This window comes from Diabrotica virgifera, chromosome 1, assembly GCF_917563875.1.
Source record: "Diabrotica virgifera virgifera chromosome 1, PGI_DIABVI_V3a".
NCBI classification, from domain to species: domain Eukaryota; kingdom Metazoa; phylum Arthropoda; class Insecta; order Coleoptera; family Chrysomelidae; genus Diabrotica; species Diabrotica virgifera.
This window is the reverse complement of record NC_065443.1, coordinates 219,590,462-219,613,436: the sequence shown is the minus strand read 5'-3', so window position 1 is coordinate 219,613,436 and position 22,975 is coordinate 219,590,462. Positions and strand designations below refer to the sequence as shown.

The following is a 22,975-nucleotide window of genomic DNA, read 5'->3' as shown; positions in this document are numbered from 1 at the left end:
ACGGCCACTAAAAATGAAAGAACTATTGGTCGATATAAAAAGGTGGCCGCTATTGCCAATTTTTGTAGTCTACATATAATTGGCTTGGGAAATTTTTAAACTGGCCGTTAATACATGTGGCCGATGTTCGCAGGTGGCCGTTAACACAGGTTTTACTGTACAGTAAAATTTGTCAGTAACGGTCACTAACAATGAAGGAACTATTGGCCGATATAGAAAGGTGGACGGTATTGCCAGTTTTTGTAGTCTACATAATATAATGTTTGGGAAATTTTTAAACTGGCCGTTAGGACAGGTGGCCGTTAACACAGGTTTTACTGTACAGTAAAATTTGTCAGTAACGGCCACTAAAAATGAAGGAACTATTGGCCGATATAGAAAGGTGGACGGTATTGCCAGTTTTTGTAGTCTACATATAATTGGTTTGGGAAATTTTTAAACTGGCCGTTAGGACAGTTGGCCGATGTTGGCAGGTGGCCGTTAACACAGGTTTTACTGTACAGTAAAATTTATCAGTAACGACCACTGAAAATGAAGGAACTATTGGCCGATATAGAAAGGTGGACAGTATTGCCAGTTTTTGTAGTCTATATATAATTGGTTTGGGAAATTTCTAAACTGGCCGTTAATACATGTGGCCGATGTTGGCAGATGGCCGTTAACGCAGGTTTTACTGTACAGTAAAATTTGTCAGTAACGGCCACTAAAAATGAAGGAACTATTGGCTGATATAGAAAGGTGTACGGTATTGCCAGTTTTTGTAGTCTACAGATAATTGGTTTGGGAAATTTCTAAACTGGCCGTTAATACATGTGGCCGATGTTGGCAGGTGGTCGTTAACACAGGTTTTACTGTACAGTAAAATTTGTCAGTAACGGCCACTAAAAATGAAGGAACTATTGGCCGATATAGAAAGGTGGACGGTATTGACAGTTTTTGTAGTCTACATATAATTGATTTGGAAAATTTTTAAACTGGCCGTTAGGACAGGTGGCCGATGTTGGCAGGTGGCTGTTAACACAGGTTTTTTTAATAAAATTGTTAGAAATATATATTTTCAATATAAAAAGTAGATAAAAATAGTACAAAATAAAAATTTGTTTTAAATTCGTATTTTGAGATAGAATCTCACACGCGACTATCGACGTTACAGAAGTGAGCGCGACTACTCCCGGGTTAACAACATTTTCATCTCCGTAATTTTTTTGGCCATTGACATGGTACAGCTGATTTCACATTCAGATTATAGTGTAATGTGTAGTGTGTGTGTTAAGTAAATGTCTTGTTACTTGAGTAAAGTCGACTTCATTGTCTTTACAAAGAGACGCTAATTGGATCCGAGCGTCTGCACTCCTTTCACCTATCCCACAAGGATAGAAATTATTTCTATTAACTGATTTTTAATAAAGACAAATTTGATACTCAGCTGGGATTCACAACTCACAACCCTTGGATCCAAAGGTCGGCTCTCTTACCATTGAGCCACACAGGGCCGGCGATAATGGGCCTGCAAGTTATGCACTGCAGGCGGACGCCCCTATTTGGTGGGCGCCAAAATGAGCTTTTTGCTGCTGGATACAGAATACATAGGTACTTCAAAAACGGTAGTTTAGAAATAAATATAAAGGTACATATTATTTTTATATTACAACCTTTGCCTTTTTATAACATGCATTATTTATCAAATTGGGTGATTCTATTACATTATTAAAAAATCTATTTAACCCAAAATCCAACCTATACACCGTCATAATTTATTTTTCAAAATTTGAATTCCTCGTCTCAAAAAAACCCAATGCCAAATTTTTATGCAATTATTTTAATTTCAAAAATCCACGAAAGTTTCAAATCTGGACAGAATATTACAACCCAACAAGTTTTGACCTGTAAACAAATTTTTACGATTTACGAATAAGTACTGCAAAATAGGTATTCGGATATTATACTGTTTTAAAAAATAGTAAATTATTAACACCAAATATAAAATAAGATTTGAATTATTTTTTCACTAATAACAATATTTTTTTATTTGTGAAATTTCTCCAAATGTTCACTAAAAATGTAAAATTAAAATTGTATAAAAAATGAATATCTCATTAATAAATATTTCTTTGTTGCCAAACCTTCGGTTTGGCGCCCTTTTGGGGCTGCGCCCGCGTGCGTCGCACGCGTTGCACGCCCGGTTACGGGGGCCCTGTGGAAAAACAAGAGTGAACTACCTCCAGACTTCGTCAACTCAAAAAATAGAGAAGTAATCAGCACTATTTTTGGATTTACAAATAACATAACTTTACTAGCATAAGTACCATAAAAGGTAAAACTGTTACATAGATTGTGTCGATGCACTAAAATAAGACGATGTCCCAAAAAATCCGGAGATAATATTGTACTACAATAAAACAAAGGGTGGTGATGGTAAAGTAGATGAAATGAAAGGTGGTTATTCCGTTTCAACTAAAACCGCGTCGGCTTACTGCCAAAACCAACTAACTCCACTTTTTGTCGATTCTGAGTTAAGTACGCCTTTGTACTTATAGTGCAGTCACTGAAGGTTTTCACCTCCGATTTCGTTGAACCTCCATCGATTTGCATGAAAATTGGTGAGTAATTAGAGGATAACTCAAGGAACAAAGGTGACATGATGCCAACTTGCGCTTTTACTCTGGGGGTGGATGCCACCCCTTCTCGGGGGTAAAAATTATTTTATTAAAAATAATACCATAAGTCGATAGAGGGACAAATTATAAGCAAAATTTGTTATATAAAGTTATATTTGTTATATAAAATAAATCAACACTTTTTGAGTTATTAAAGACCAAAAATTTTATTTTTTCGTAAAAAAATGCATGTTTTAAATTGGTTTTTCACGTATAAATCAAAAACTATAAGCTTTTACAAAAAAGTTATTATTACTGAAATTGAAGATAATAAAATACTGAATACAATCCTTACATAAAGAACTAAACTTATGTTAGTTCAAAGTGAGTTATTGGCAATTGAATGTGTATATTTTTCGAGGAGTACTCAAATCTAAGTATTCAAGCTTAAATAACGGGAAAACGATGCAATATATAAAATATTCCTGCTAAACATTTGTCAAAGTACTTCGGAATACCTATCAAATGAGCTTCAGAACAAGGTAATAGCGTCAAAATTAAGCAAGTTATAATGAAAATAAAAGAACCGTCTCAAATTTTTTAGGAAAAAGTGAAAAATAAAACATGGCCATTTCCACAAAAATTAAAATTTATAGTAATCCTTACAAGAACTTCTTTATATTAGCATAAGTAATGTTTTCGATAATTTTGACCGGTTTAGAGTGCATATTTTTGAAAAAAAGGTGTAATTTAAAAAAATCATAATTTTTAAAATTATTGTAATTCTCATATTCTTTTGATAATAACTCCAAAAATACTTAATATACGTAAAAAATTGTATATAACCAAATTTTAGTTTTTTCTGTGCTAAATATTTTACCTGTTCTACTATTTCTATAGGGTGTAACGTTACAAACGTCACATCTTTGATATTTTGTTTTTAAATAATTATTTTACCTTATTTTCTTTAATATTTCATTAATAATTATCTTCTTCTATTTGGTTTACCCATTTTCCCCTTTAAAAATCGGTTGGCGCTCTCTTTTATTACCCTCTTTTATTATCTTCTATTTAATATATCTCTTTCATTTAAATCATCATACTGAACATACCTCGTATATTCATACTCTCCAAATATCTGTATTTTCAATACGGAACATGCCGCTACTTCATAGTACTTGGTTGTCATTTTAAATGTCGTTTTCAATGACAGTGTCACTTCATCGACTTGACCCCCTACTCCCTGACATACACTGGAAGGGAAAAATTAATCCTTAAAAAGGCATGTAATTCGAAAAATAAATCATTTCTATTTCATCAAATCATCTCTTGGGGTAAGGATGACATTATATTGTGATTATATTTCTCCGTCTAACAGTTTTTCTAATGTTTTTTTATCTAACCTAACCTCCAATGTCAGACCATGTGTTCTGATATTTTAGTTTCAAATATAAGTAATTATCTTTTAATTTACATGTATGCACGTTTAGTAATCAGAATTTTAACTATTCTCATCTAAATTTCATTTGATTTATTCTTGTCATCTGCTACTCTTTCTGACGATTAGAACGGCAGATGGCACACGTTGGTTTTTCTTCTTGATGATTGATATGTGTCTCTATTTTATAGTTTTTTGGAAAGAAACCACTTTTCTCCCTCCGGGAGTTTCAACAACCCTCAAATCGCCGGCGATACAACAACGAGGACCATGTCATCAGGGCTGCAACCACATAACCAAGACTGCAACGACCAACATCCGTAGGCCTGGTGGAATACAACACCTACAACCCCAGAGCCCGTTGCAGAACCAGCAGCAGTACCATACGACATCAAGAAGATACCATCAGCTGCCAAAAGCCATAAGTGTAATCCAGAATTGTTAGTTTTTGGCAAGAATTTGAATACATTTGTTAATGCAATTTACTAAGTCATTTTATTTATTATATCTTTATGAACAATAAACATGATTAGTTAAAAACTATGTTTTGTTTGCTTCCATTCCAATTTTCATAGTTCATATCTGAGGTTAGGACAAGACGAACACACACCTGAGTGACTGAGCTAAGCTAAGGGTGTAACGATGGCTATCTTGGTTAGTTGAGGTAATATTTTCGAATATTATTTCAATTAGCTGGGTAGTCCATCGCCTAACTCGTTACACTGGCGCACCAACGCACTTGTCTTATCCGAAGAATCGAGCTGTGAATGTGTGGTTTGGTAGCAGACAACAAGCATTAATAAATACTATTTTCATATATTTCATTTTTATATTCAATTTTTGCAGTAAATCTATATATATTATCTATTTTGGTACTTTTTGACTAATTTTTATATATTAAACGCTAATTTCAGATTATGGGTCAAAAAAGTATTACCAGTTACAATAATTTAATTATATATTTCAGCATAATTGATTTAAAATACATTTACAGTTGCAAATATTGGTATTTTTAACATTTTGATACTTTTTACCTACTTTTTTTGGCTAATTTTTATGTTAGGACCTTAATAGTAATGTCCACATGGTGTTTTTTCTGTTTTTTCAATTTAACAGTTCTTCTTTAATTACTCTTATTTTGTCGTAACTTTCCAAAACCCAAGAGAATTTTTCCATTTATTGTCATATTTTCTGTACTTTTTATACGTACTATTTCTTCTACGTTCTTTTCATAGGTTCTTCTGTGTACTCTAAAGTGCATTTAAATCTTGTTTTATTACTTATTTTCAATTACCTTTTACTTATTCTTATATTTCCTAGTTGTTTTCATATATTTATTACCAATTTTGTACAACTACCAAAAATTTTGTTGTTTCCGTCGAACTTTTTGTTCGGATGATATATACTACTTTACTTGTATAGTAAAGACTAGGACAATTTTCAAGTTCTTTTCTTTCATTAAGGTATTTTATTCTTATTCTTCTTCTTTACGTTTTCAGAATATTAATTTAAACCATTCTTCTTCTTGTCTTGAATCTCAAAAAAAAAATTTTTTGTTCGTAAAGCATGATATTTTACATTTTTCAATTTTTTGCATTATTGCACTTATATTAATTATGATAAACATTATATTTAACATCTTTTTTATTTAACAATGCCCTATTTATCTATATATTATTGTTTTATTATTTTATTTTGGGTGTTGTACTGATTTTTGATACAGATTAGCACGAAAGCCTCATCCGGCACTTATAAGTTGTGTATGGCTTATATATAGCTGCATAGACACCTAGTGTTTTTTTTTCCTAGGGTACATATAAGTTATCCATAGGGTTGGGCCAGATCTATTGAGTCTGAGTTCCGTTTTTTTGGTCTTAATGACTGTTGATATACAGTTTAATGCTGTATATTATTTTTAGGACGATGTCTTTTATAATTTTTTTCTTTTGGAGTTCAAACAGTTCTATGCATATCTACTTTTAGAAATCTGGTGTAGAATTGTGGCGCTTTGAAGTATGATTGTAGTTTAGCTACTAGCATTTGTTATTTTCCATCTTTGCAAATCATATTTATGCATTTTTATACATATATTTTGTTCTTTAGTGTAGATCCCTGGTATGCATTTGATGGAAGTAGCATTTGCATTATGTATCATTATCTCTCTCTCTCTTTATTAACTTATTGGTTAAGTCTTTTAGGACTGGTTTTATGCAGTTTTTTTCAAACCCTTTGGTGTAGAACTTTGTCTTATTTGGCTTTCCATATAGTTGGTACTTATTTTTTTTAATGGTTTATCTATAGTTGCACTTGCATTTCTTTTTATCATATTATACTTATGTTATATTTATCTACTTATATGCTTTTACTCACCTTATCATATTGATTATTATATTATTACCTTACTTTAGGTACTTGTTATCCGAGTACTTGTTATTTTGTTCGAGATTCAGTTGTTGTTAGTAGCTCCAATAGCTATTTATTTATTTTATATAGGATGTGATATCCCTTATATTTACTTAAATTTGGTTATATGCCTTTTATTTTATATAAATACCAGAATATTTGCAATGCAATTCATTTTTAATATGTCTACATTATTTGACTATGGTTACTTACTTACTTTTGGATTTTTAGTTTAATTTGATTAATACTTACACTTTATATTATAAGTCTTTATAATTTTAAATTAATTACACCTTTTTTTAAAGTACATTTATTTTTTTCCCAGAGATAGATATTCTCTGATGTCATTTATTTATAATAAATAAATATTTTATAGTGTGATGAATACTACAATTCATTGGGTAATATTTTTATTTTTTTTATTTTCCCCAGAGTAACATCTGAAAATTATTTTGGTACTTTAAAATTTTTTATGATTAATAATTTAAATTAACTATACACATTGACTTAATAATTACTTTATTATGAGTATTTATTTTTGATTTGTTTTGAACGATTACTACTGCATATATTTATTTCTGGTTAGAACTTTGTCTTCTTATTTTCTGTGAGAAAAATTTCTCACCTGTGTTCGAAATTTTTCTGATGAGTGGAGGGAGTGTGTAACATTCCTGTTTTCTTTGAGAAAAATTTCTCACGTGTGTTCAGAATTTTTCTGATGGGTGAGAGGAGTGTGTAACGTTACAAACGTCACATCTTTGATATTTTGTTTTTAAATAATTATTTTACCTTATTTTCTTTAATATTTCATTAATAATTATCTTCTTCTATTTGGTTTACCCATTTTCCCCTTTAAAAATCGGTTGGCGCTCTCTTTTATTACCCTCTTTTATTATCTTCTATTTAATATATCTCTTTCATTTAAATCATCATACTGAACATACCTCGTATATTCATACTCTCCAAATATCTGTATTTTCAATACGGAACATGCCGCTACTTCATAGTACTTGGTTGTCATTTTAAATGTCGTTTTCAATGACAGTGTCACTTCATCGACTTGACCCCCTACTCCCTGACATACACTGGAAGGGAAAAATTAATCCTTAAAAAGGCATGTAATTCGAAAAATATATCATTTCTATTTCATCAAATCATCTCTTGGGGTAAGGATAACATTATATTGTGATTATATTTCTCCGTCTAACAGTTCTTCTAATGTTTTTTTATCTAACCTAACCTCCAATGTCAGACCATGTGTTCTGATATTTTAGTTTCAAATATAATTATCTTTTAATTTACATGTATGCACGTTTAGTAATCAGAATTTTAACTATTCTCATCTAAATTTCATTTGATTTATTCTTGTCATCTGCTACTCTTTCTGACGATTAGAACGGCAGATGGCACACGTTGGTTTTTCTTCTTGATGATTGATATGTGTCTCTATTTTATAGTTTTTTGGAAAGAAACCACTTTTCTCCCTCCGGGAGTTTCAACAACCCTCAAATCGCCGGCGATACAACAACGAGGACCATGTCATCAGGGCTGCAACCACATAACCAAGACTGCAACGACCAACATCCGTAGGCCTGGTGGAATACAATACCTACAACCCCAGAGCCCGTTGCAGAACCAGCAGCAGTACCATACGACATCAAGAAGATACCATCAGCTGCCAAAAGCCATAAGTGTAATCCAGAATTGTTAGTTTTTGGCAAGAATTTGAATACATTTGTTAATGCAATTTACTAAGTCATTTTATTTATTATATCTTTATGAACAATAAACATGATTAGTTAAAAACTATGTTTTGTTTGCTTCCATTCCAATTTTCATAGTTCATATCTGAGGTTAGGACAAGACGAACACACACCTGAGTGACTGAGCTAAGCTAAGGGTGTAACGATGGCTACCTTGGTTAGTTGAGGTAATATTTTCGAATATTATTTCAATTAGCTGGGTAGTCCATCGCTTTTTCGTTACAAGGGTAAAAAAATACCCGAGATAGAAACGTTTAAATCTTAAATTTTGTTGTGGGAACCATGCAAACGGGGATATTTAACCTATTATTTTTAAAAAAGTAAGGGGTTTAAAAGATTAGATTCAACGTGGTTAAATAGCACTTATAATTAACTTTCAAAAAGTTTTTAGATGAACCTGATATCATGAACAAGAACGGAGTTATTAAAAAAAGCAATAACATTTTTTGGAAAAATTTTTAAAAGATAAATTTTGAAAAAATTTTGGAGCATAAATTTTAACGCTATCAACATATTCGGGAGCTCATTTAATAGATATTTTTAAGTACTTTGCAAATGTTAAGTAAGTTTATGTTATAAAATGCATACATTTCCCGTTATCTCAGCTTGAATACTTAAGAGTTTTTTACTCGTCGAAAAAAATATACATTCAATTACCTATAACTCACCTTTAGTTAACACTAAAAGGTTTTTCTAGTAAGGGGTTTATTTCATTTTTTATTAGCTTCAATTTTGATAATAATAACTGTTTTGTAAAAACTTACACTTTTTGAGTTATTGATGAAAAATTGGTTAAAAACATGCATTTTTTTCAAGAAAAATTAAAATCTTTGATCTTTAATAACTCAAAAAGCTTTGATTTATTTTAATAACTTTATATAACAAATTTTGCTTGAAATTTGTCCCTCTATCGAATTATGGGGTTATTTTTAATAAATTTTTTTTCACCCCCGAGAAGGGGTGGCATCCACCCCTAGGGTAAAAGCGCAAGTTGGCACCATGTCACCTTTGTTCCTTGAGATATCCTCTAACCACTCACCAATTTTCATGCAAATCGATGGAGGTTCAACGAAATCGGAGGTAATAGCTGATATCCACCTTCAGTGACTCCACTATTAATAATTATCAAAGAATGCACTGATGAAACCAGACACTTCAAAGCAGATTTTAAATGTGGGAAACAGAAGGGTCTCAAAACAACTAAGTCCAATGATGACACTTTTATTCAGCCAAAAACAGATATGTGCAGTTGTCTGCACATCTCTGTTTAAATAAAATAGTATTTTATCATTTACTATATTCTAGTTCTGCCAAAACAAGACAAGTGCCTGATATGGAGGACAGTGATGTTCAAAGTTACCTAGAAGTTGACTAACTTTGTACAGCCAAAACCCGACAAGTGCCGAAAAAAAATGTTTTTTGTACTTTTTTTTAACTTTCACTTCATTTTAATAATTTTTTAACAAAATGTTTCGTTTATAATGTTATTTACTTTAATATTTTTCAGTCATTAAATCATTTTTAAATTCAGACGATTTTTCATTTCAAATTAAAGTTTAAAACTTTGATTCCTCAAAACTTTAAATAGTGGAGTTAGTTGGTTTTGGCAGTAAGCCGACGACTGATAAAAATTGTTTTCTAGTTATTGAATATTCCGGGAATACACAATAAAAAATAATTATACATTTCATTCAATACAAAAGCACATCTAAAACGACGGGTCTCAGGATTACGGATATTATTACAAATGTAAGGATCAGCAGTTGCTATGACAGTCAGCACTTAGCCTTCAAGTGGCCCTAGGGGCACGTCCATTGGGGCTCCACGTACGTTGACACACGTTAATTAAACACAATGTATCTGTTAGTATAAACAGATCATTTATTTAGAGAAGATAAAATATAATTTGATTATGTTATTACCTATTTGATTAAAATATTACAAACTATAAGATAGGTACATAATGATTTGAAAAATAGGGAAGATACCGTTTTTGAAATTTTAAATGCACGAATATTTAGGGTGATACTGGATGGTTTCTCTTAATAGGCTATTGATTATATTCAAAATAAGATAGCTAAAAGGAACTACAACGTTAACGGGGTTTTATTATTTCATACGGTCAATGGACATCTATATATGAAAAAACCGCGGAGTGCTACCATTTAAAGGGGTGCGTTTTTGAGAAATGGGTGAATTAGTCCCTGGGCACAGGTTACATTAGGGTGAGTTCTATGCACTTTTGGTACAAACATACCTACATAAAAATTGTTCCTGGTTAAATTTCCTATCTACATATCACTTTTTAAAGTCAATGATACTTTTTTTTACAAAAATATATTCAAAAGAAAAAGCGCAAAGAAACCCAAAAGAAAGAAATTTTGTTTTTCGTCCCATAACTTTTGTCCACGAGGCTATAGGTATAGACATTGCTTTACAGAAAAAAAATCTACATATTTCTTCTTTAAAATGTTGTTTAGTAGAGGCAATTAAGATTGATAGTTTTCGAAATATGATTTTTAAAATTTCGCCACTCACAGCAATTTTGGGCAGTTTTCCTTGTTATTTCGCAAATATTGTTCTGTAACTTTTTTCTACGTAACTTTAGGTATTTGCAATGGTACACGTAATAGGAACAGAAATGAATTACCTTTAAAATGGTCTACTGTATAACGTTGTACGGCTTTTTATTTTCGAAAGAGATTATGGTTTTTCACGGTTTTATACTTTTAACGATTTTTTATAATATAATATAAAAATAAAATAATATTATTATATAATATATTATATATTATATAATATTAAATTATATATAGTATATATAATATAATATTATATTATATATTATATAATAACTAATATAAAAAAATATTATTTTTTACATTTTTTACGATAATTTTTGAAACTTTTTTTCTTCTACATTTAGGCATATAGTATATATTATATAATAAAAAAGCTTATTTTGTTTACTTTTAAATGGTGTATTACAAAAAACTCTAGGATTATTTTTGAATAAGATATTATTTTTCAAAATGTAATAAATAGGTACTTGCAACGATTTTTGATTTTAGGTTTATTTTTTAAATTTCTCATTATAACTTTTTTTTCTTGTATTTGAATATACTATATATTGCTCAATAAAGAGGGCTTATTTTTTGTTCTTTAAAATGGTGTATCATCTATATTTAAATAATGGAAACCGAGTGATTCTTTGATATTTTTTTACCTGTATTATTTAAAATTATTTCTTTTACAAAAGTTACATAAAGATTAGTCTTAGAAAACTTCACTTTAGTTAAAATTATTTAAACGTTGACATTTAACAAATTTTCACAACCAAAGTCCATCTCTTCGTTAGCATTAGCTTAAATATCTTCATCTGACACCTCAGTTATCTTAGAGTTCCCACAATTAGTACCCATGCACATGCACCCTTTGCAGAATTTTTAACAACTAATTCCTATCTTCCTACAACCGCAGTTTTTTGTACATCCTTTGGTACATTTACATGCTATTTTTTCAAGCAAAGCAAGTGCAGGCGCTTTGACAGTAAATATTGGAATTAATCTATATTTTGAAGCTTGCCCGGCCGAGTCAAGTGGATCCAAAGTATTACCTATAAAAAATAAGATTCAATCATAACACACAATCACATAAAAAAGTTGTAATGAGAAATTTAAAAAATAATCCTAAAATAAAAATCGATGCAAGTACTTATTACATTTTGAAAAACCATATCTTATTCAAAAATAATCCTAGAATTTTTTATAATACACCATTTTAAAGTAAACAGAATAAGCTTTTTTTTTTTTTTTTTTTTTTTTTTTATTTACAAAATTGCATCAACCACTAAGGGTCATTAGCATGGTACAATAATTACATAAATGGCTAAAATGTTACATTAAATTTTGTGAACGAGTCTTGCATTTCTTAAAAAGTTTATAGTTCTGTCGTTATTTAACCCGTTTAGGCACTCTTTGGATGTAGTCGGTAATCCAACTTGATGTCGCTCTAGGGTGTATAAAGGGCAGTCCACTAGCACATGGTTCACTGTAGTTACACTATCACAACTGTAGCAAATGGGAACTTGTTCGCCACTTAAAAGGTAGTCGTGTGTTAACTTCGTGTGGCCTATACGCAACCTAGAGATGCATACTTGGTCTCGTCGCTTTTGTGGGAGATTGTATACAGCTACCTCTTCTTTAATGTTCTTCATAGATGTCTCTGAATTGCTCCAGTGAAGTTGCCAATTCTCACTTATTTTGTTTTTAAAATGTTGCTTCAGGTCGCTATGAACTAGCGTTGCCAGGTGTCCCGATTTGCGCGGGACGTCCCGATTTTCAGGAGTCTGGGGACGCGTACCGATTTGTACCTGATCGGGACACTAAATGTCCCAATTTTCACCCACGAAAACCAATTTCAGGACTTGCAGTAAATTTTATAACTATGTTATAAAAACAAGGCACTCCTAAACGCGGCAAAATCGAATGAAAACTATAATTTTAATAAAACATAAATAATTTACTTAATCTACGATTTTTTTTGTAATTTCGTCTGATTATTATTATTATTATGTAGGATTAAATGCAGATTATAGAAACACCTTGTAGTCCAGTAAATGAACGGAAAATACGGCGATACCGTGTAATTTTCAGGATCAACTCCGAACTGCATGAAAATTTGGACGGCTTGTGCCGTTGGTTGTTTTTACTCGGGGGGTGACAGTCACCCCTAGTTGGGGGTGAAAAACCGCGCGTTTAAATAAGTCCGGAGATGGATAAATTGACTAATTCTAAGCAATTTTAGTTCTGTAGAATTAATTTTAACTTAGTTAATACTTTTCGAGTTATTTACGATTGAAAATGTTTATTTTTAGACAAAAAATTACGTTTTCAGGCGATTTTCACAAATAACTCAAAAATTAAGTATACTTTGATCGAAAAAAATATTCTTAGCAAAAATGTAGCATAATATAAAAAAATGGAAAAAATTGTGAACTCATAAAGTCTATAGACCCAGCAAAAGAAAAGTTGTAGCTCATGAAAAATATGTTCTTATTCATCAAATTCCAAATCAAATATTTCAACGTGAAACATCCAAGAAATGAAGCACTTTTCGGGAAAAACCAATTAAAACTTTTTTAATAAAACTTTATTTTTATGTTTTAAAAAAGTTTCTAGCATCAAAACTAAGCGCGTTATGCTCAAAATCAAGTTGACGCCTTTTTTTTTGGTAAAAAAATCGTGAAAATCTCCCCCTAATTAGCACCCCAAATGAAATTAATCGTTACCCCTTTACAAACAATTTACTTTACTTATGTATTTTTAACATGATTGAAAGGGCCTGAACGAGTCACTAATCACGAGTGTATGCAAAATATGAACAGCCATATTTGAACCAATTTTTGTCTTACAGAAAAACAAAATGAATCTATCATACATATTTATAAAAGCAAAACCTACTTACTTTTTACTCCTTAAGATTTTTAGTATCCCTAATACTTCTTAAGTTATTTTGAAAAAATGGCATTTTCCAATATTTTAGGATTTTTTTTTTGTATAACAACAATTTTTTTCAAAACTAAGCGCTCCCAACCAGTAAACCTTACAGGTCGTATAAATAATACACAGTAAATGGTAAAGCGGTAACAATTAATTTTATTTACGGTGCTAAATAGGGGGAGATTTTCACGATTTTTTTTACCAAAAAAAGGGGCCAACTTTATTTTGAGCGTAACTCGCTTAGTTTTAATGCTTACTCGCTTTAAAGAGACTTTTATAAAAAACAAAATTAAAGATTTTTTTAAACACTTTAAAAAATTTTAATAGGTTTTGCCCGAAAATTGCTTAAATTTTTTGGTTATTTGAAGAATAAGAACGTATTTTTGATGAGCTACAACTTTGCTTTTACTGATTGTATAGACTTTCTGAACATACAATTTTTTTGCTTTTTTAAAAGCTACATTTTTGCTAAGAATATTTTCTTCGATAAAATTATTCGAAAAGTATTGACTTAGTTTAAAAATTATATAGAACAAAAGTTTTTTAGAGTTAGTCAGTTGATCCATTTTGGGACTTAATTTAAACGCGCGTTTTTTTACCCCCGAGGACGGGGTAATTGTCACCCCCCAAGTAAAAGCAATCAATGGTACAAGTTTAACTTTGAAATAGACAGTAAGTAGAACCTAAAGTCAGATTTTCATGCAATTCAAAGTTGACTCTGAAAATTACACTCCAAAACGGTCATTTACTGAACTATTGTTGTTTATTTGTCCCGATCTACAATCCTAAATCCCGATTTGTTTTTGCTTATGTACCGATTAAGAACAAATCGGACCTGGCAACACTACTGTGAACGCATTTAGTGACTAATGTTGATTGTGGATTTTCTGTTGCCTCCCTTGCTAACTGATCAGCTTTTTCATTTCCAGTTATACCACAGTGTGACGGAACCCAAAAAAATTTAACAAATCGATCGTTTTCTTGACACCTCATTAGTTCTGACTTTATAAGCAATAAGATGGGATGTTTTACGTATAACTGTTTCATAGAGCTGAGGGCACTTAAAGAGTCGGTTATTATCAAAGAATCTTTTATGTTTTTATTGTGTACAAATGTTATTGCTTGCAAAATAGCAAGAAGTTCTGCTGAAAATACGGTTGATCTAAGGGACAGTGAGAAGGAGAAGTCTTGGTGTAAAGTTGTAAAAGAAGCCCCTACCCCATTGTCAGATTTAGACGCATCTGTAAAAATGTGGAAGTTCTTAGCAGAGTTTAATTTCTCTGCTGCTTTCTTTTTAATTATACTATGTGGTGTGTCATATTTGTCGTGGATAGTAAGACTTGTATCACAAATAGGTAGCTGTATTCTCCAAGGAGGTTGATGTTTAAGGTTAGTTACATTGTATGTCTCAGGAAAATGTATGTTTAAGCTATTTTGTAATCTCTGTATCCGGATATAAAACGGCGGACTTAATCTTTGTGAGGTGTTAAATGTCGATGTGAATCTGTCGGCAAACGTGTTTTTAAATGTCGGTATATGTGGATTAGCCGACAATTTAGCTGCATATACAAGGCTGAGGAAGTTTCTTCTTAGTTGGAGGGAGGGTTCACCTGATTCACAGTATAAACTTTCAATCGGGCTAGTATGATGAGCTCCCAGCGCTATTCTTATCGCTGTATTATGTACAGGATCTAGTAATTTAAGTATTGGTGCTTTGGCTGAATTGTAAGCAACTGCGCCATAATCTAGTTTAGAACGAATAAGCGTTCTGTAGACAGTTATGAGTGTTTGGAAATCGGCTCCCCAATGTTTGTGAGATATGCTTTTTAATAAACTTAGGCCATTTTGAGTTGTTTGTCGAAGATGAAAGATATGATCTTTGCAGGTTAACCTATGATCTAATTTCATTCCTAAAAAGGTAGTTGATTCAACATAAGCAATAGGTAACGAGTTTAAGGTGAGCTTAGGTGGTAATATGATGTTTTTTGGGTTCTTGCTAAAGAAAATTGCTTTTGTTTTGTTTGGACAAAACTGTAGACCACAACTCTCTGACCAATTTTCTAGTTGATTGATAGAGGCTTGTATATATCTGGTAAGTGTTAAAACATTTTTCCCTCTAGAAAATATGACAAGATCATCAGCATATAAGCGTGCTTTTACTAATGAACTAAAGGATTTAGAGATATCATTAATCGCAATAAGGAACAGTATTACGCTTAGTGTAGAACCTTGTGGGATACCGTTAGTTTGCGTTGTTGGCTCTGAAAAAACATCTACACGAACTCTAAACTGACGAAATTTTAGAAAATTTTTTATAAATTTGAGGATGTTACCTTTGATTGACCATCTGGATAAGTTATTTAATATGTCAGATCTCCAAATTGTATCATACGCATGAGTTATGTCAAAGAAAACTGCTAAACACTCTTGATTGCATCCAAATGCTTCATGAATCTCGGATTCTATATCAACTAGATTATCTAAAGTAGACCTTGATTTCCTAAAACCACTTTGAATAGGGGTAAGAAGTTGTTTATCTTCTAGATACCACAGTAGTCTGTTGCTTACCATTTTCTCCAGAATTTTACATATAGAACATGTCAGCGAGATCGGTCGATAGGACTCAGGGTCTGATTTACTTTTCCCATGCTTAATGACTGGAATAATAATTGACTGGTACCAACTATCTGGAAATACATTTTTTGTCCAGATAAAATTGTAAATTTTTAGTAAGTATTGTTTACCTTCTTCTGGTAATGATTTTAAAAATGTAACTGGAATGTTATCAGGTCCAGGACTGGTATCTTTTGTACAGTTTAATGAATATAGTAACTCATCCATTGAGAGTATGGCATTAAGAGGAGAATCTGTATGATCCTCTAAATCTATGTAAGTGTTCTCTAAATTTTGTTTGTGTATTATGGACTTAGTAGAGATACTGTCATTACTGGAGTGTCTTAGATATGTATCAGCTAGTAGAGCGGTTATTTGTTCTTTCGTCGAGCAAGTAAGATTGTTATATTCTAAATAATGGATTGTATTGAAGGATTTTTTACCATTCATTTTATTAATCATTTTCCAAACTTCGGAAATAGGAGTAGATGAATTTAAGGACGAGACATATGTTTTCCACGCTTCTCGCCTACTTTTCTTCAATATATATCTACAGTAGGCTCTCTTTTGCTTATATTCGAGTTGGTTTTGAAGTGTAGGAAATTTTTTAAATTTGTAAAAAGAACTTTTTGACTCTCTGATTGCTACTTTACATTCTTGATTCCACCAAGGGACTGGAGGGTGTTTTTTTGGAAATTTTATAAAACCTACGGATAATTCTGCAGCTGTTGTTATAAGCTGAATAAAACTGGAAACTATATGATTAATACTTGCATGGTCATCGCTGGGAGGAGTTAGCTCAGATACGGATCGAGATATTAAAGAAGAATATAAAGACCAGTCGTCATGCTTTAGATTCCATTTATTAGACGGGATAGAAGAGGGAGTTACATTATTATTTGTTATTAATATTGGGAAGTGATCGCTTCCATGTAGATAAGGTGTTACTTGCTAAGACAGTCCAGGTTGTAAAATAGGGTCACATAGAGTTAAATCAATCGCTGAACCGCCACCTGTAGAGACATTAAATCTTGTAATACTACCGTCATTAAGTAAGTTGACATTAAGGTTAGTTATAATTTGTTCAATTTTACGCCCTAGACTATCTGATTTACTTGAGCCCCATAGGACATGATGTGCATTGAAGTCGCCTAAAATAATTCGTGGTTGAGGAATTTGATTAAAAAGGTCTGATAATTCGCGAGCTGAAGGATCAGTACCGGGAGGAATGTATATATTGCAGATGTTTATTTTTTGAGGTCCTTTCAGAGATATTGCTATAGCCTCTAATTGTGTATTTAAATCTATTATTTCATATTGGTTATGTACATAAATAGCTCTCCCTCCACTAGCCTGGTTTGCATTAAGTCTATTTTTAATATATGGTGTATAGTTTTTTAGTTTATAAAATTTCTGCTGTTTAAAGTGTGTTTCTTGTAGACAAATGATGGACGGTGTGAATTTTGACATTAGTAATTTGAATTCTTCTAGACGGGTGTAAAACCCGTTCAGATTCCATTGAATTATGGAGTTGAATGTTTTTAATTAGTGGGTGTGTCGCTAAAATCTGTAGAAGAATAGTCATCCTGTAGTTTGCTAAGCTTATTCCTCAGTCTTGTACATCGAGATTTCAAGTATCTACGTGATAGCACTGGATAAAGCTTTTTTAAGAGATCTATTAACCCTTCGATATCTTCCGTGTATATTTTAGCAATACTAAGTGGATCTGGAGATCCGTGAGCGTTTTCGAATAAATCTATTAGCTCTTCTTGACTTAAACAGCTACTGTTCGACTTATCTTGGAAAAAATTCGCTGTACAGGTCGTAAGATATTCAGCTACGTTATGATGGGTTTGGAGATCTGTTTTTGTTCTTTTGTGTTTTGTAATGGGTTCTTTAAAAGGACTTCCACCCTCAGTTTCAGGAGAAGTTAGATCAGAAGCATTTCTTTTAGGTGTTTGCCCTTCTGTTTGAGTTGCTGTTATAGTTTCATTTGTTTTAACCGGTTCCGTCACCATTGTTTGGGAGTTATCGGAAGATGTAGAGTTTTTTGGTGCGGATGAGGTGATTGTTGCAGTGGAGGTTTGTGGTGCGAGTGCAGTGAGTGTTTCAGTAGAGTTTTGTGGTGCGGGTGAAGTGATTGTTTCAGTAGAGTTTTGTTGTGCGGTTGAAGTGGTTGTTTCAGTAGGTTGTGAATTACTGATATGTTTAGTAAGTACGGGAGAATTTGCTGTTGGTTGAGTTTTATTTTGTTGTGAACTAATAGATTGATCACATTGTGATTGGGAAATGTTTGTTGTATTGTCATCGGTGGATTGATTATTAGAATTTGGGCATCGAGATGCTAAATGATTAGTCTGTTTACAAATAAAGCACGTTTGTTTTTCTAGTGAGAAATATATTCGGTGGTTCGATTGATCGTGGTTAATTAATATTGAATCGGGAAGATTTTCAAGATTTTTAGGGGCTATATAAGTAAAACGTCGAAAACTAATGATATGCCTAAAACTAGGATTTGATGTTCCGATCCGTAGAAAATCTACTGGTGTTATTTGATAGATTCCTATCTTCTTGAGTTCATTTTCTATGACGTTATGTGGTATGGAAGGAGGTACATTAGAAATTATTAGTTTTTCATTTGGAGTAATTAGCTTTCTAGCTTGAATGCGATGTTGATTTACTATTATTATCCCATTGGCTGTTTTCAAAAATGTTTCAACAATATTTTCTGAAGTGAAGTAGATGCATATACGATCATTAACAATTCTGGATATTGCAAGTATATTTTTGGGGTCAACTGAGTTGGCTACAGCATTCAGGTAATCCTCGATTTTTGAATTTGGAACTGAATTTAATACAACCGCTTGTTTTTTGGAAGGGAATAATATACTGGTAGGTTCATTTAAAACTGTTGAATATAACTTTGGTGAAGTATTATCATTTTTGGGAATTTCTTGTTGAGGAAAAACATTTGATGATGAAGCTTCGTTCATATTGATCTACGGAACCTGAGTACGGTCCTTACACCAACACGCAATCATTGGTAATAAGTCGATTTAATTAAATAAATTAAATAACTTAGAGTAAATGTCCAAGTATCGGTAATTTTTGTCGATAATTTACACTTTTCACTTTTAGTACTCAACGTTTATAAACAAACCGCAAAAACTAGTTGTGATTAAACTAATTAGGTGTTGCTTCGTTGAACGCTCGAAGATGAATGAGAATAAGCTTTCTTTTTTAATATAATATAATATATGTACTAAATTTAGAGAAAAAAAAGTTATAATGGGAAATTTAAAAAATAATCGTAAAAAATATAAAAACTCGTTAAAAGTATAAAATCTTGAAAAAGATAACCTCTTTAAAAGAAGTCATACAACATTATACAGTAGAACATTTTAAAGGTAATTGATTTCTATTCCTCTTACATGTAGCGTTGCATATGCCTAAAGTTGCGTAGAAAAAAGTTGCAGAACAATATTTGCGAAATAACAAGGAAAATTGCCCAAAATTGCTGTGAGTGGCAAATTTTGAAAAATCATATTTCGAAAACTGTAAATTCTAATGACCTCTACCAAACATAATTTTAAAGAGAAAATAATAATATGTAAGTTTTTTTTCTGTGAAGCAATGTCCATACCTATATCTCCGTGGACAAAAGTTATGGGACAAAAAACAAAATTTCTTTCTTTTGGGTTTCTTTGTGCATTTTCTTTTCAATATATTTTTGTAAAAAAAGTATCCTTGACTTTAAAAAATTATATTTGGATAGGAAATTTAACCAGGAACAATTTTTATGTAGACGTGTTTGTACCAAAAGTTCATAGAACTCACCATAATGTAACCTGTGCCCAGGGACTAATTCACCCATTTCTCAAAAACGCACCCCTTTAAATGGTAGCACTCCGCGGATTTTTCATATATAGAGATTCATTGACCATATGAAATAATAAAACCCCGTTAACGTTGTAGTTCCTTTCTATAGTACATAATCAATTGCCTATAAAGTGTACTTTTGAACTTTGAAATAACAAATATGTAGAAGATTATACCTCGTTTTTAAACTAGGATGAGTAATTCAAACTAGTTGCGCCGTAATGCCTGTTTGTAAAAACAAACTTTTAAAATCTCCTGATATAATAAAAACATACGTCTAAACGCGGTAAAAATGTGAGTGGCGCACACAATATTCCAGCTACAAAAGAGCTGATAAGAATATTACGTGGCGCAAAACTCTATTTTCAATTTGATAAAAAATAAAGTTCTAGTTTTATTTTGAAAGATTTTACCACAATATTTGTTATTTGGAATAAAACGCGACAGAAAAGATCCTAAAACTGAAAACTGTATCAAAGGTACTATCTTGTGGCGCGTTTTACTTCAAATTTAGAAAATATTGTGGAAAAATCTCTCAAAATAAAATTTTAATTTTATTTTCCATCAAAATGAAAATATATTTTTGTGCCACGTTATATTCATATCATCGCTTTTGTAGATGGAATATTCGTATTGTGTACGCCACTAACATTTTACCGTGTTTAGTGGAATTGTCTATTTAAATGATAGATTGGTGTATTTCGCAAAAAGTTTTTGACTATTTTTTTGGTTTTAAAATGAAACCACGTTTACTAAAACAATTCCATTTTGTGCTAGTCAAATTGCACGATTGATATATCGTCCAAATTGCCACTGTAGTGATTCATCAACATCAATAAAGAAATATTCCATCCTCTGATCATCGCAATTTAACTAAAATATTAAAACAAACTTTGAGCTTTCGAGCAATTTGATGCTTTCTCGTGACATTTTATTAAAGCAAAACGTGTTTCAGCGCGAAATATTATAATCCACTTAACAATTATCAGTAGTAATTGCCCAAGAGCTCTAAAATTATTGAATTTTTCCCGAGTGTCACTTTGGCAGTTTTAATTTCACGAGCCGAAGGCGAGTGAAATTATGTCAAAGTGTCACGAGGGCAAAAATTCTATATTAATTTTAGAGTTCGAGTGCAATTTGTTGCGATTATTTCATGAATAAAACTGTTTAAAACCAAAATTTTATTGTAATTTATATATGTAAGTACCAATTAGTGAAATTAAACACACAGTTGTTATAAATATGTATTTGACGGTTGAAAGTCATCACTTTTATAATTTTTAAAACATTTGTCATTAATGTCACTGAATGTATTTTTTCGTAGCAACGAAGGGCATCTGACGTAATATGCTTAACGACGGGAGATTATCAAAAATTATCACCTTAATTTGCATCTCTGTAGCTTTCTATCGGTCAGAATCTCCTATGAATGAAATAATCGCCGAAATCATCTAGTAGTTACTACACTAAACTTATCGCACAATACAAGTTTATTTGCCCGTCATCCAAATATATTTTTTCAATCTTTTTCGGAAAGGAAAGAGTATATTGTACAACAAGAGAGAAAAAAGACATATTTCTCACGAGCGCAGAAGTTTGTTGAAGTACCGCAAATTAAGCTAGGGAGAAATATGTCGTTTTCTCACGTGTTGTACACTGTACTTTTTCTATGGATGCGTTTTTGTCAAGAGTTCTAACTCCAAAATTAAACAATTTAGGTGGTTTTATGTAAATTATATGCCAAAATTGAAATAAAATACATATTATACACGTATGTAGGTGTTTAATATTCTTAATATTTATATACTTTTATTTATTTAAAATTATAGTTACCAGTTATTTTTGAACAATTTTGAAAGGTTATTCCCGGTAAGTTTTGATTTGACACATTTTATTTGACAAAAATATTTGTGTTTGTATTGTGCATGCTTCCATGGAAACCGCGATTCTACGTATGGAACCCGTGAGAAAAAATATTTCTCACTGCAATGGCCGACTTTTCTCACAGTCTGAGAAATTGTTCGTTTTGAATGAATGTAAGTAGTGAGAGAAGTTGAACATTGTATAGCATCCCTAGAAAAAAAATCTAGTGTACATTCATGGTTACAAAAATAAACACAGGGTGTCCCTAAAAGATTGGTCATAAGTTATACCGCAGACTCTGGGGTCAAAAGTAGGTTGATTTAACCTGATTTACCTATATACAATAGTGCACACAAAAATAGTTACAGCCCTTTGAAGTTACAAAATGAAAATTGATTTTTTTTTCATATATCAAAAACTCTTACAGATTTTTGTGGCTTTGTTATGGCAGCAAAATCTTAAAAAAAATTAAAGTGAAATTTGTGTACCCCATAAAAATTTTATATGAGTTTTGTTCCCTTAAACTCCCCCAAACTTTTGTGTACGTTCCAAATAAATGATTATTGTGGCACTATTAGTTAAACACAATGTTTATATAACTTTTTTGCCTCTTCGTACTTTTTCGATAAGCCAGTGTTTATCGAGATGTTTTGAATATTTGTCGAATCCACCACATATTTTTACATGGTAAGTACGATTATAGAAACCTGTTAATAATCTGAAAATTTATTTATAATTTACATTTTTAGGTATATTTTGAAAAAGAAACCACATCTCGATAAAAGGTGACTTATCAAAAAAAGACAATTAAGTAAAAAGTTTTAACTCTGTGCCCATTTCCATGTCCATTTTTAATAAAAAATCTCCAATAGTTTTCGATACATTCGAAAAAATCCATTTTCATTTTGTAACTTAATC

The 22,975-nt window shown here is 31.5% G+C and overlaps 1 long non-coding RNA gene across 1 annotated transcript; it reads left to right on the top strand.

The window, feature by feature from the left end:
* The first annotated feature begins 3,504 nt into the window (after positions 1-3,504).
* On the top strand, positions 3,505-4,902 carry LOC126882486 (uncharacterized). The gene is made up of 2 exons (XR_007697359.1): positions 3,505-3,931; positions 4,227-4,902. It is a non-coding gene; the product is annotated as an uncharacterized LOC126882486 (long non-coding RNA).
* The last annotated feature ends 18,073 nt before the right edge of the window (positions 4,903-22,975 follow it).